This window comes from Acinonyx jubatus, chromosome A3, assembly GCF_027475565.1.
Source record: "Acinonyx jubatus isolate Ajub_Pintada_27869175 chromosome A3, VMU_Ajub_asm_v1.0, whole genome shotgun sequence".
In the NCBI taxonomy this organism is placed as follows: domain Eukaryota; kingdom Metazoa; phylum Chordata; class Mammalia; order Carnivora; family Felidae; genus Acinonyx; species Acinonyx jubatus.
In genome coordinates, this window is record NC_069388.1 from 61,509,331 (window position 1) to 61,523,603 (window position 14,273).

Below are 14,273 nucleotides of genomic sequence, written 5' to 3' on the forward strand. Positions count from 1 at the left end.
ATCAGTAAGATATGACTTGAAATCACTCAGAGTTATATGCTCTAGTTCTAGTTCAAAGAACACAAGAGCATTGAAAGAGACACAACCAAGGGGTGGCAGTCTCCATCCATACCTGGTGAGAGTAAAGAAGGCTTTTATTCAAACAAACAAATGAATGCTTACTATTGATTAAAAGGTCTCATTCTCTGCACGCTTCTGCCAGAAAAAATTTGAAAAGCTGTTCTCAAATTTATTAAACACGCGATAGATTCCCCCCGCCCCCCGCCCCGTGGTGATGGTGCAGAAAGAACATACTGGGTGTTAGTTTATAATTCTCTCTGTGCTCTTCCCCCAGATGGTATAGAGCCAGAAAGGTCTTCCAAAGCAATGGGAAATATTTGTACACAAATTGTTAAAGTGCAATTTTTAATGACATAACAAGGACCTCTTTAATTTTTTTAGGGTAGTACTAAATAAGATCAATTAATATTTAATTTTTATAGTTAATTACATTTTCTTGTTACCTTTAGAAAAAAATTTTTAATGTTTATTTTTGAGAGAGAGAGATTGAGAGAGAGAGAGAGAGAAAACGAGTGGGGAAGGGGCAGAAAGAAAGGGAGACACAGAATCCGAAGCAGCCTTCAGGCTCTGAGCTGTCAGCACAGGCGATGCAGGGCTTGAACTCATGAACTGTGAGGTCATGACCTGAGCTGAAGTCAGACGTTTAACCAACTGAGCCACCCAAGCGCCCCTTAAATAATTCATATGAATGATTATTTGAATCATTTAAAAATTTTTGTCTCCTAATGATGTATCCTGTTGCATTAAGTTTAATGTTTACATTTCTATTAATGTTTTACCTGTTCATTAATTTTTGAAATGAAGATAAATTTAATGTTCATTTTCACTGATTAAAAAATTTATTAGTCATTTTGAACACTTAAAACACACATTCAACTCACTGGTGTTATACAAAAACTAAGGACAGTTCATATTGCAGTCACTTTGTGGAAAATAACCCTGTTTTATGCAAAGGACAGCACTACTGTTCAGAGAAATTAAGGGGACTTACCTCAAGGTCACATGGCTACTTAGTGAGTGGCAGAGGATGGCGTATGAATCCAGCTCTTCCTACACCAAGTCTCTGGCTTCTGTCTCCTTTGCACTACCTCTAACCCCTCTAAGCCGGGAACACCAATGCAGGTTCTCCTCATCTGTATCCTTGGTCGAGTTTCTGTTGAAACACTAACCCTAAGGTAGGAATGTGAGGCTGGTCCCACTGCTGTTAGAGATGATGAAACCGTAGGACCCAATACCTCTTTTGCTCACCAGCTCCCAGGGACCCAAAGGGCCACATGGGGGGATGGCAGGGCCCAAGAAGAGGGAGAAAAGGGGGCCGAGAGCCAATAAGTCAGAGAGACAGGATTTGGCCTTGGGGGAGAGGGTCAGACGCACAACCAGGTGGTCTCTGTGGTCTGCCTGCGCATCGTGGTGCGCGTGCTGTGGTGTCACCCACTCTGCTATGCTGTATTCTCACTATCGGGTGGTGTGCTGCAGGGAGCAGAGGCCATCTCTCCCTGCCCAGTCCCTGGGTGGCATTGTGTGTCACATGTGTCACGTGAAGGCCCAGCTTAGGGCACTTTCCCAGAGAGACCTCAGGGCTGACTGGTCCTGGTGACCCTGGTAGATCCCATAGCTTCACACTAGGTCTGACTTGCTCACAAACATCTCACTTTCCCAACTCAAGAGCAAGGGCCCCGCTCCTGGGCAGGCCCAGCTGCTGGCCGTTCTGCTAATTAATGACTGCTGATTGGCCTGAGAGGCACACTCATTATGCCCAGGAGAGATCAAAGCCAGGCCCAATAATCTGCTAAACGAGATGTCAGATTAGGGCATTCTTCTGGGCTATTAGAAAGATTTTTCTTCTTGGGTAAAGGCCTGTCAGGGCATATGACCCTGTCACCCACCATGAGCCAAGCCTGAGGGAAGCTCTGTAGCCTCCTTACTCCTCTTACTTTGAATGTGGCCATTTAATGGGACAGTCCCACCCCAGAGGCCTAGATACGATCCCTGGGGAGGTCACATAATGGGGAAGGGTCCCCCTAGGAAAGTCATGTTTGGGCGCATTCGCCTCTGCTCCTTTGTCCTTGGGGTTTCTGGGTAATTAGGAAGATTAGGAAGAACTGGACTTCCCTGGATTCTGTGCTTTCAGCTGTATTAGGGACGTGCAGCCTCAGTTTACCTCCCACGCCTGGAGGTTGAGTTTTGTGTTGATACCACTCCCTTTTCTCAGAATTAGCCCCACACCAAGAGCCCCAGCCCAAGTTTCTCACCTCAGGGGTAGGAATGGAGCCCGGTTTTCAGCGTCAGTGCTAATAGCTTCATGGTTACCAGTTATCAGATGCAGTGTCAGGCACTGTGCTAGGTGACTAAATACTAATTTTATTTATCACCTGGAAGTATTACAAGTTAGGTATATTAACAGCTTCTACAGCACATGAGGAGAGAGTGAGGCTCTACAATTTGTCCAACTTAACAGCAGTTCCAGCAGACTCCAGGAGAGTCCTGATTGGCTGAAGTCAATCAGCATGTTGATTGGCATAGAGACAAGCACATGACCTGATTTTGGCCAATAAGAGAACACTAAACCCTAGACTGGTAAAGGAGGAAGGAGCTCTTTTTCTCCCTGGGTGGTGTGGGCTGAGGCTGGGAAGTTTGGAACTGCTAAAGCCATTTCACTCACTGGGGAAGAATCTGGAGCTGTTGGAGGGATGGGTAGTATAAGACCATGTGGGGACAGTTTCGTGCATCTTTGTTACCATACTTTGAGCTGTGGGATCAAACTAAGCTAAATGAGGGAATGAATTGTCTTTATTGTTTAAACCAGTTTGAGGTGGGCTTGGAAACACAAGCCAGAGACCATAACCCATATCCCAGAGGAACCAGACCTGCCCAGTGGGTTTGGCCTCCAGGAGATAGCCCTGGGATAAGCCCACCTGATAAAGCCAGGAGAGACTGTTGAACGTAGTCATGGCACTTACTGTGGTTACTGCTTGTCCTGGTCACCACCGTCGGAGTTGCCACCTCAGCCCAGCCGGACTTTGACCTCATCTGTCACCTCTGCTTCTCAGAGACAGCTTCACCTGATCACCCATGGTACCGGCTCTCCTCACTGTCCCCCACCATCTTCATCCTGCCTGGCCTAGCTGGGATGCCTAGACCCAGCCCAGGCCTGGCTGAACCCTCTGTCTTGGTTAGGAATAGTTTTGATTGGGAGAAACAGACACCGAAAGTGACAATGGCTTAAACGAGATAGAAGGCTATTTCTTTCACATGTAACTTCCTGGATATGGGGTCCCCTGCTGGTGTGGGAATGTGGTTCCACCATTGTCCATTTATACAATCGCTTGTGTATTGATCAACTTTGCCCAAGATTTGTCTACTTTATCAGTCTTTTCAAAGAACCAGTTTTTAGTTTTATTGATGCTTGTTATGCCCATTTTCTATTTCATTAGTCTCTGTCCTCATCTTTATTTCTTTCCTTCTACTTTATTTGTTGTTTCTCTCCTCCCTAACTTCTTGAGCTGGTCACTTAATTCTTTACAGCTTTTCTTGCATGAGCCATAAATGAAAATGCATTTTTCTCTTTATCATTCTTGTAACCGCCTCAAGAAACTTAGAAATGCTGTTATTTTAACTGTTAGGTTCTAAATATTTTCTCATTCCTCAATTCATTATAATTTCATCTTTAACACAGGAGTTATTTAGGAATGTTTTTATAAAGTTACAAAATAATAGTTTGAAAGTATTCTTGCTATCAATTTCTAATTTGTACATAATACATGGTCAGTTTTTGTAAATGTTCCAAGGGAAAAATATGAATAATACAATGACTAAGTGAAGAGTTCTATATTTGTCCATTAGACTAAGATTGTAAATTAATTAATTAATTAATTATTTTTTATTTTAGAGAGAGAGTGTGCAAGCCAGGGAGAGGGGCAAAGGGAGTGAGAGAGAGACTCCTAAGCAGGTTCCACATTCAGCGCAGAACCCAACACAGGGCTCAATCCCATGATCCCGGGATCATGACCTGAACCAAAATGGAGAGTTGGACACTCAACTGACTGAGCCACCCAGGCACCCCTAATTAAGGTAAGTCATTACCAATAATGTCTCTCAGTGACAGAGAAATCTACTTTGATTGTGGAACTGTCAGTTTCTCTTTTGTAATTCTGTCAGACTTTATACATTTTGAAGTCATGTTATTAGGTGTCTACATGTTATATTTTCATATCTTCCTGGTGAATTTCCTTTCATCGGTAGGTATTGACCCTCCATCTCTAATGATGCCTTTTGCCTTAAAGTGTATTTTGTCTGGTACTAATATTACTCTACCACTTTTCTTTCAATTGTTATTTTTTCTGTTATATCAAATTCCATCCCTTTACTTCACTTTTTCTGGGTCCATGCATTTTAGTGTGTCTCTTATAAATAGCATATAGCTAGATTAAAAACTTCCAGCTTAACAATCTCTGGCTGTCTTGGCTCATACATTTATTGTGATTTCTGTTGTACTTGTTTATCTGGGAATATCTTAATTTCTCCTTCAGTTTTGAAGGATCGTCCTATTGGATATAGAATTGTTTCTATATAGAGTTTCTTGTTTATGATGAGTTATTTTTCTCTTGCTGCTTTCAAGATTCTCTCCTTGCAGTAAAAAAAATTTTTTTATAAGTTCATTTATTTCGAGAGAGACAGAGACAGCATATGTGGAGAAAGTGTAGAGAGAGACAGAGACAGAGAATCCCAAGCAGGCACTGCACTGTCAGCACGGAGCTGGATGTGGGGCCCAAACTCACAAAACCGTGAGATCATGACCTGAGCAAAATTAAGAGTCCGACGCTTAACCAACTGAGCCACCCAGATGCCCCTCTCCTTACATTTTGACAGTTTGAGTATGATGTAGATAATATAATGTGATAAGTCTGGAGATCAGATTCTCCTCTCCTTAAATGGGTTAATGTTGTTATTGTTGGCCAATGCTGTTTGTTTCGTGACTTTGCTTGACTAATTCTGTAAAGTCTGCATTCCCTGTGTACAACCATTGAAGTCTTTGCTTGGTCAGCCTAGTACTCAACTAATGATTGGTCAGAGGTTGCCTTAAATGCTTTGAACAAACCTTTCTAGATTGTTCCACATGGATACACAAAGCTCTAGTACATTCATTTCAACCTATGTATAATAGTCCATTGTATGGATATACCTCAATTTATTCATCCTTTAATATATTAGTGGACATTTAGGTCATTACTAATTTTTTGACATTACATAGAAAGTGCCATTGAATGTCTAGTTCATGTGTGAGAGTTGTTTTTTTTTTTTTTTAAACCATGTATACCCGGATGTGTAATTGCTGGGTGATGGAATGCATATCTTCAACCATAGGAAATACTGCCAAACTGTTCTCCAAATAACTGTACTCATTCATGTATCCACTGTCAGCGTAGCCTATTTAATGGTTTATTTTGTTTTAATTAGCTTTAAGCTTACCTCAAAAATCTTCTCCTTCAGAGAGCTGCTTGTGGTTCTCCAACTAGAAGTAATCTTGTTCTTCTGCATCACTGTAAAATCCTGTTCTTTTCTAACCTGTTGCATTCCCTTCGATTTGCCTTGTGCCATTGTTGTATGAATGTCCCCTCTCACCTACAAGATTCACTTTCCTGGATCACATGGACCATGGCTGTTCCTCAAAGCATCTGCTATAGAATGAGTTACACAGTAGTCACTGAACTGAATTATTCACAATTTTAATACCTGTTTACTGGATCTGACACAGGACCAGTCCCGCTGGGAAGCTTTCACTTTTCCCTCCTTCTCCCCTGAGTATTTCAACTCAGCTAAGTTCATCCACTATCGTTGGGCACCTAAATCTGTAGACATTCGGGGCGCCTGGGTGGCGCAGTCGGTTAAGCGTCCGACTTCAGCCAGGTCACGATCTCGCGGTCCGTGAGTTCGAGCCCCGCGTCAGGCTCTGGGCTGATGGCTCAGAGCCTGGAGCCTGTTTCCGATTCTGTGTCTCCCTCTCTCTCTGCCCCTCCCCCGTTCATGCTCTGTCTCTCTCTGTCCCAAAAATAAATAAACGTTGAAAAAAAAAATTAAATCTGTAGACATTCACTCTGAGATGGATTGGGGCTGGGATCAATGTGGTCTCCATGCGGAAATTTTGGCTAAACTCCTCTTCCTGCTGTGAAACACAGGCTTCCTCGTGAGCTGCCACTCAGGCAAACATCTTTGATGGGGAGAGGTACTCATTTAAGGTTTGGAGTAATTTAGACACAGCTGGGAGGAAGTTAGCCTTTGCTTAGCTGATCTTTCCTCATGGAAATACAAAAAGATAGTGAGAAAACGATGTTGGGAGAGACATTCAAGCAGGACATTTCAAATCACATACACTCACCCATTCACAGATAAACAGCCACTTTGCTGGTTACAACACCTTCCTAGCTAGTCCTCGAAGTTGTTCCCCAAGGACCACTCCTGGTCACACCTGGTTCCCATTACTGTATCTACTCGAAAGTGGTAAAGCTGCCTTTCTTCAGAAGTGCTGAGAAGCACAGTATTTCACTCTGACTCGCCCTTGGCTTGTCCAGAGCAGCTCGTCTGACACTTTCACATGATCACGGTTATCCACAGCCCCTCATGAAGGCCCATTCTGTCTGTCCAGACGGAAACAAATAATTGGCCTGGAAGTTTAAAATGCCAGCGGGATTCAGCACATACCCCCTTGGGCAGATCCATCTCTCCTGCACACTTGGTTGTGATCTTGTCTCGTGCACCATGCTCTGTACACAGGCATGTTCACCTTGGGTACAAATGGAGCTGTCCGCCCTTGCTTGGACCCCTGGATGGAAGACCCATTGCCTTGGTTAATATAAAAGGACCGGGGAGAGCTGGGAGTCGGTGGCCTTTGGGGGACTGTGCAGCTCTTATAAAGAGAGGGGCTATTCTTTCCTTCCTGATGGAGAAGGGAAGGCAGCACTTTCTCTTCCTTAAAGCCTAAAGAGGGGACCCCAAGCAATCTATTCTTAAAGGCCCCGTTATCCATGTTGCCCTATTCAGAAATCATTTGCCCATATTTAAATCTCTTTTCAGAAAGTTTTTAAAAGATCTTTTGAAGGTGCTTGAAAAATTCTTTTTAGATTTTGAAGGAGCCCATGCAATGGGGACGGCATTGCAGGAGAGAGGACGTTTAGAGAGAGCGGGCAGAATGGAGACGGAGCAGCAGCTCTTCCACAGCTTGGTCAGGCCAGGGTTCCTGAGTGTTCTGTGTGGCTCCAGTGGATGCCAAGTAAGGTGGCTGCACTTGAGTCCCCTTGCTGTTACCCTTCCTCCCTTCCTCTTATCCCTCCCCACACCAGCCTGCTTCCTGTTGAGTGAGAAGCACCCACAGCAAGAAGGCCCTAAAGTCAATAGTATTCTGGGGTGCCTGGGTGGCTCAGTCGGTTAAGTGTCTGACTTCGGCTCAGGTCATGATCTCCTGATACATGAGTTCAAGCCCTGTGTTGGCCTCTGTGCTGACAGCTCAGAGCCTGGAGCCTGCTTTGGATTCTGTGTCTCCCTCTCTCTCTGCCCCTCCCCTGCTCATGCTCTCTCTCTCTCTCTCTTTCTCTCAAGAATGAATGGACATTAAAAAAAAACTTTAAGTCAATTTAAAAAAAATAAAAAATAAACCATTTATAATTGTGAATTCTTTAAGGATCCGCACACAAGTCTATAGATTCATAAGCCCTCGACTTGATAATGGAGCCACACAAGTCAAACACAGTGGAGAGTCAGGTACACCTTAGGGCTAACCTTTTAAGATAAAGCTTCCAAAAAGAGACTTAATGATAGGGAAATGATTTTTGAACCAGGAAACATGAATGCAATGAGACAGTTCACAGTGGGAACACAAGCAGAATTGCCATCATTGTAGAAGAGGGCCAAGAAGATGCTACAGGTGGCCATGGAAGGCCGTGTGCTGGCCAAAGTTATAAAGGAACAGAAATTCCTAAGTGTGAACAAAGCGAGATGGAGGGAGTGGAAGGAAGAGAGCATCACACCAAGGAAGGCAAAGGTGACTTGAGAAAGGAGGCTGGTTCTGCTTTGCCTCAGTTCCCATTTCCATTTCTTCCCTCATCACCCCTCGCCCGGCAAATGCAATGTCTACAAAGCTGTGACTCCTGGGGTCTAGTCTCAGTGGTATTGGTTCAAAAGAACAGAGTTTGGGGGGCGCCTGGGTGGCTCAGTTGGTTAAATGTCCAACCCTTGATTTTGGCTCAGGTCACAATCTCATGATTTGTAAGATCGAGCCCCCAGTCGGGGTGCGAGCTGATAATGCAGAGCTTGCTTGAGATTCTTTCTCTCTCTCTCTCTCTGTTCCTCCCCCACTTGCTCTTCTCTCTCTCTCAAAATAAATGAATAAACTTAAAACAAAAACAACAGAGTTTGGAAACCAAATGTTATGTCATTATTACCTCAGTTCTTTCTTTGCATTTCTCAGTCATGAAAGGGGATACTCCCTAGCCTACCCTCCACTTCTCTAGCGGCCTCTGTGCTTCCTCAGGGCACAATCCTTCTTTCTCCTCTCCCCATAATTCCACCTTACAGCTACTCCAGGGCTACCCCCAGTGCCTCTTGGATCCTCCTCTCTTGTCCCTTTTACTTACAATTCTGCTTGTTAAAGTCCCAAAGAACCACTTTGCCGGCAGGGGTGTTTTCAAGGATGGGAAGGGAAAGCAGAGAAGTGGGCCAGCAGGAGTTCCCCTGGCAGGAAAGGGGAGGGGGTGGGGGCTTGGAACAACATTGGCTAGTTATTTTATCCTGCTAAACAAGGAGTATATAAGTTCTTTACAGCTAAATGACCCCGACAAGGACACTGTGTGATCCAGGCTGAGTTATTTAACCTCTCTGAGCTGAAGGTTCTTTAGATTTAACTGGGCGTAATGATTTCTGCTTCATGGGGGTGGCTGAAAGAGTTGAATGGGTGACCCGTGAGAAACACAGTGTCCCTTTGAACCCAGTGGCTAACCACATCTCTCTGTAGACCCCTGGGAACACGGGAGAGCAGTGCCTACAGTTCAGGAGACACGACTTCCTCAGAGTCCCCCAGGATTAGGGCCTCCTCTCAGCTGTCGTGGGCACTCTCTGACTCCCTGCTCCACCCTCAAGACCTGGCTCTGCTCTCAGGGGGTTCTATTTTCCTCAGATGTCTGAGGAAGCCTCAATTTCATCTGATTTCCTGGTTAGTTTGCTTCGATACTCCTTGAGTGTCCCTGGAGCCCCAGGCCTTGTTGGAGGAGCCTCTGGTGTTAGTTTTAGTGGTGTTGGTCTGGGGGTGGCTGGTTGGGAAGTATTCTTTCTTGGACACCCAGGCAGAAGGGCTTCCCTGTTTGGGCAAAATCTCCAAGCAAATGCCCTTCTCTGGGCCCAGGGTCTCTGTACCTGCCTCATTCCCTTTTGGTGCTCTGACTGGGTTGGGTCCCCTGGGTCCTCTCTCAGATGGCTGGGGCCTTCCCTGCTGCCCAGTCTTCCCTGCTGCCCGGGATTGCGTGGAAATGTGGGCTTGCAGATCAAAGGTGGAAACGTGAGGGAAGGAAGGCAGGAAGGAAGTAACAAAGGAAGTCACTGCTCCATCACAGGCTGTGAAGTGAGACTCCCAGGATTTTATATCCATGACTGGCCAGCACAGCACTTGATGTGTAAAGTACAGTGCTTGGTGCGTGGTAAGCACTACACAAAAATGTGTCAGGTGGCTATTGATCTAATGTGTTGTTCTTTTTTCATTCGTGGGAGTCAAAACGGGGAAAATACCTGCCACACTTGCTTCCTTTGCTCTGTGTTGGGGCCAGGACAACCAGCACATGAGATAAACTTTCAACGCTCAGTTTCTCTGTGGGCACTCACCCAGGATGGGGGAGGCTGTTCTGATGGGTGGGCACGCAGTCACCTTTTCAACTGTCTGTGAACAAAGCAGGACTAGTGTCAACAGGATGGGGAGGTCTGAGGAGTGGGGAGGGAGAAGCTGTTTAACCCACTTAGTGAATCTGCTGCTTAGAAACACAAACAATGACTGTGCTAATTACTAATGATAACAAGGTTTGACAGTTTTCAACACATATCAGTTATCTTCTTTGGATGTCCCTGCGGCCTGTGGGATGGGACGAGCATTCCTCCTGGATTTATGAATTGACAGATAAGGGGACTAAAAGGCAGAGAGGTTGGGGAACTCATGCAGGTTTACACAGCTGAACCCAGATTCAAACCCAGGCCTGAGTGTCACTGCCTCCAGGCAGGCTGCCCTTTTCACTGCCTCATTGGCTCCTTCCAGACAGGCATAGGCCAGCAAGGAAGCTGGTGGTAACTCAGTGTGTCGCTTTCCCCCACCGGTGGAGAGGGGACCATGCTCTCAGTACCTACAGAAGGAGAGACTCACTCCAGATCCCTGAAAATTCCTCACTCAGGGCCTGGACAGACATCTTGGGCCCAGGAATCATTCTGCCCATGAACTGGGAAGTGGGACGAGACAGGGGCAGGAGTACAGGCCTTGGAGTTGATGGCCCTGGGGTTCCAAACCCAGGCACTTGCAAGCTGTGACTGCAGGTGGATCACTGTCTATGCCTGGGCTTCATTTCCTTCAACAGTAAGCAGAGGAACAGGTGGGGACAGCCAAAATAATTCTAATTTAGTGTTTTTGCTGTGAGTTTCTTACACTTTCTCTGTGGCCAGAGAAGCTCCTCCAGACCACCCAGGAAGAGGCCATGCAGGGTGAGGGAGGCCTTATGGCCGATGGCAGATGAAAGAGATGCCTAGGGTTATGGGGGCTGGAAAGGGAGTGGTTTCTTGGCAGCTTCCATAGCCAGAGACCTCTTGCGCCCCTCTATAGGCCTTTGCGGTTTTCTGAGTGCTTTACACACCTGACCTAGGAGGGTTGGCATCCCATTTTGCAGCTGGCAGAGCTGAGGTCTGGAGGAGAAAGGAAAGCTAGAATTCCTAGTCCCTGCCCAGCATGTTCAGGGTACTCTGGCACCTTGTTTCACCCTAATACAGACCTTACGGGGTCAGCATTACTGTGGCCATTTGCTGCTGAGGTAACTGAGGCTCAGAGAGGAGTCCCTGGCTCACAGTCACATAGCTCCCAGGAGGTAGAGCTGGGCTGATTGCAAAACCTATGCTTCCTTCACCCCAAAGACAGGATGAGCGCCTGCTTAAGGCCAGCCTCTGGACTCCCAGCCCAGTGCTCTTTCTTTGGCCCGCATTCCCCTTGTTCTGCTCTGAGCCTTCGGGTGGTGCTAAGTTAGGAGCCAAGGTTCTGCTTTTGCCTCCTTGGGGGGCATCCCATTTCCAGTGGGTTCCCACTGGGCGCTGACTTGGCTTCTTGGAAAGAGAGACTAGTGAAAAGTCAGTGCCTGAGAACTGCCCCTGGGGCAGCTGAACTCCACCTTGCCCCTTCCTGTGTGGAAGAACGGGGTCTAGTTAGCACAGTCCTGCTTCCTACCCAGGAGCCCTTCTACCTGGCAAGTGTTGTCAGGCCACTGCCCCTTATCACACTTATGCCCACACAGGAGGCTCCCGACCTGTCAGACCTGCCCGGGGGGCCTTCCGGACCCGGGTGCCCATTCTCCCGGGGCCGAGGTGTTGCTTCTCTTGTCAGTGATGTGGTTCAGTGCTTATTCCTGTGGTGAGGGAAGCAGGGGCGGACAAAGGAGTATGCAAGGGTTAACTCAATTTTGGCTGTTATTCCTTTTTGGCATCTGCAAGTCAGCTTAATAGGATCTCAGCTTTCCTGTTGCCTCACCAGTGAAACAGAAACCAGACCACAAGGGGGTCTGGAGATGGTTAAACGGTGATGCCTCCCGGTGGGCTGCAGGGCCTCCTCGGAGAGATCAGTAGGAAATGACTGCTAGAAACTCCACGCTGGGCTCCCCTGTCGCCAGGGTGAGGGAAGGGACAGGGAACTGGGGGCTCCCCAGAAGGCCTGGCTCCAGGCAGAGGGGAAGGAAGGCGGTTACAGGGTCCACAGATTTGTGCAGGGCTCCTGGCTCCACCCCCTTTACATCTGTGACTCTCAGTCTGTTAGGGTTCCTGCATCTGAGGATCCAGTGCATAAAAAAAGCACTAAGCTCGGCACAGAATATGCCTAACTCAAGAATTGTCAGCCCTACTGAACCTCTGGTTTTTCTTTTTCTCACTCCCCTACTCTCCCTTTGCAATTCTTCTTTCTTCCTGAAGCGGCAATTCCTTCTATTCATTTCCTGGCCGTCTCCTACTTCAGTTATCAGTCTGAATATCACCTCCTCCAGGAAGCCCTCTGAAATGGGGCTGGGGGCCTCATGGTGCCGGAACTTCCCCCTCCAGTCTCGTCCCTGGCCCTTCCCACCTCCATCATATTTCTCTGGTTTCCACATGGGGCAGGGTTGAGTGTGGTTCCCTCACCTTGATGCTCTGGCTGTGGGCCCTGAAGAGGGTCTGAACCATTCACCACCTCGGGAGGGAAAGAGGAATGGGAAGGGAGGGAGGGAGGGAGGACAGGTCACCAGTGCTCTGACCCACTGGGGTGCCCTCTGGGAGCCACGAGCAAGGGGATTTAACCAATCCCGAGGTCGGGACTCTCCTGCCAGGATCGTTTTGCTCTCCACAGTGGTTTTCATTATTTTTCATTCCCAGACTATTTTGGAAGCTGGCTGCCATGGGAACTGAGTCTTTGGAAAGCCCCGGCCTCTTTTCCCCTCCTGCCCTCACCCCTCCTTCCATCTCCATTCCCTCTTAATTGGTTTTTAGTTCCCTGGCTTTCAGGCTGGTCTGTTTATTTTGATTGCAACTCGACAGAACAAATCTTTAATGAACCAGCTTGTGGGGAGAGCCATTAGCAGCTGCCTGCCTCCAGGGAGTGGGGGAGGTGCGGGGCCAGGGGCCCTGCCTTGGCAGCCCCGGGAGGAGACAGTGGCCAGGCATGGGGTGGCAGTGGGCGTTTGGGGCCCAGGCTTCGTTCAGGTATAGCCCAGAGATGAGGAGGCAGCTCTCGTCCTCCCCAAGCTGTCTGCAGCCTCAGCCAGGAGGACCCCACAGCCCTCCTCAACAACCCAGGGGCCTCCAGAGGGCTCCCCCAGTCCTCCCAATGACCCTGAGAGGGTGCACTCTACAGATGAGGGGAGAGGGGCTCAGAGAGGTTGAGAGACCTGAGTCACCTGGCTGGCCATCATGCCTATGTTTTTTTGCCTTGGACCCCCAATTTCCCCTCAGTGTCACTCATCCTTAGGCCCAATTGGCAGCCTTGGCCCAGGCTGGTCTCCTCCAGGCCTGGGTTTTGTGGGACAAATGCCTTCTTGATTTGTGCCTTGGTTTCTCCATCTCTATCGCTCTACTGTAGAGCTGTCTGGGCCTTATACTACTTATGGGACTATTTCTTAGACTGAATGAGATCATGTGTGCCCAAGAACCTGGCAGACAGGAAAACATATAGATGGGTGTTGCTATTATGAGTATAAAGTGCAGGATAATCCATATAGTTTCCTGAGCTATAGCAAACCCAGAGGAAGCCCCCACGCCCTTTGACTGGCTACATCTTCAGGGCGACCTCTATGGATGTGGGTAATTTTCCCTTTCACATTGACCCCATCCTGCCATTCATCTTTGAATCAGAGACCCACAGAATGTTGAGTGGGGAAAGCTGCCTTAGAGCTCAAGCCTAGTAGTTTCATACTGGTGGAAAGAGCTCTAGGATTCTGTGACTGGGACTCTGAAGACAGAAGGTGGGCTCCAGCCTTCTCCCCATCCTAACGTCAGTCCAAAGGCCTCTGCTTTTATCTGCTCTGTATCATGGGGTCATGTGGTATTTCTGTAGAAAGGTGGGTTCCCTTTCTGTACTGGTCATGGTAGGCTCTGCAAAGTACTTCACAGCAGATGGGATCCCACTTTCCTTCTCAGTGATTGGTTGGAACTAGGCACTTCTGGCCAATAAGAGGTAAAGGGAAGTCTGATAGGGAAATGTAGGGGAAGTTTCTTGCTCCTAAAAATGAAACACAAGAAAGATGGATTCTTTTTTTCTTGGCTGAGATGTGCCTGGTTGTGGTGCAGCGTACTTTTGGTAGTCATCCCTGTGCCCCTGAAGGAAGTCAGAAGGAGGATAAAACTAATTCACGGAGAATTGCAGAGTATCTGATGACATTGGTGAGCAGCTGACCATATCAGTCCCTGGAGTGGTCTTGTTTCTGGATCTTATCAGGTGATAAACATCCTTATTGTTGAAGCCATTT

At 47.3% G+C, this 14,273-nt stretch overlaps 1 long non-coding RNA gene across 2 annotated transcripts in view; it reads left to right on the plus strand.

Moving 5' to 3' along the window:
* LOC106976958 (uncharacterized) overlaps positions 1 to 14,273 on the plus strand; it is a 100,862-nt gene that overhangs the window by 72,247 nt on the left and 14,342 nt on the right. For both annotated transcript variants that reach the window (XR_008289284.1, XR_008289285.1), the window contains exon 4: positions 3,950 to 4,131. This is a non-coding gene — a long non-coding RNA (uncharacterized LOC106976958). The remainder of the gene's footprint in view (positions 1 to 3,949; positions 4,132 to 14,273) is intronic.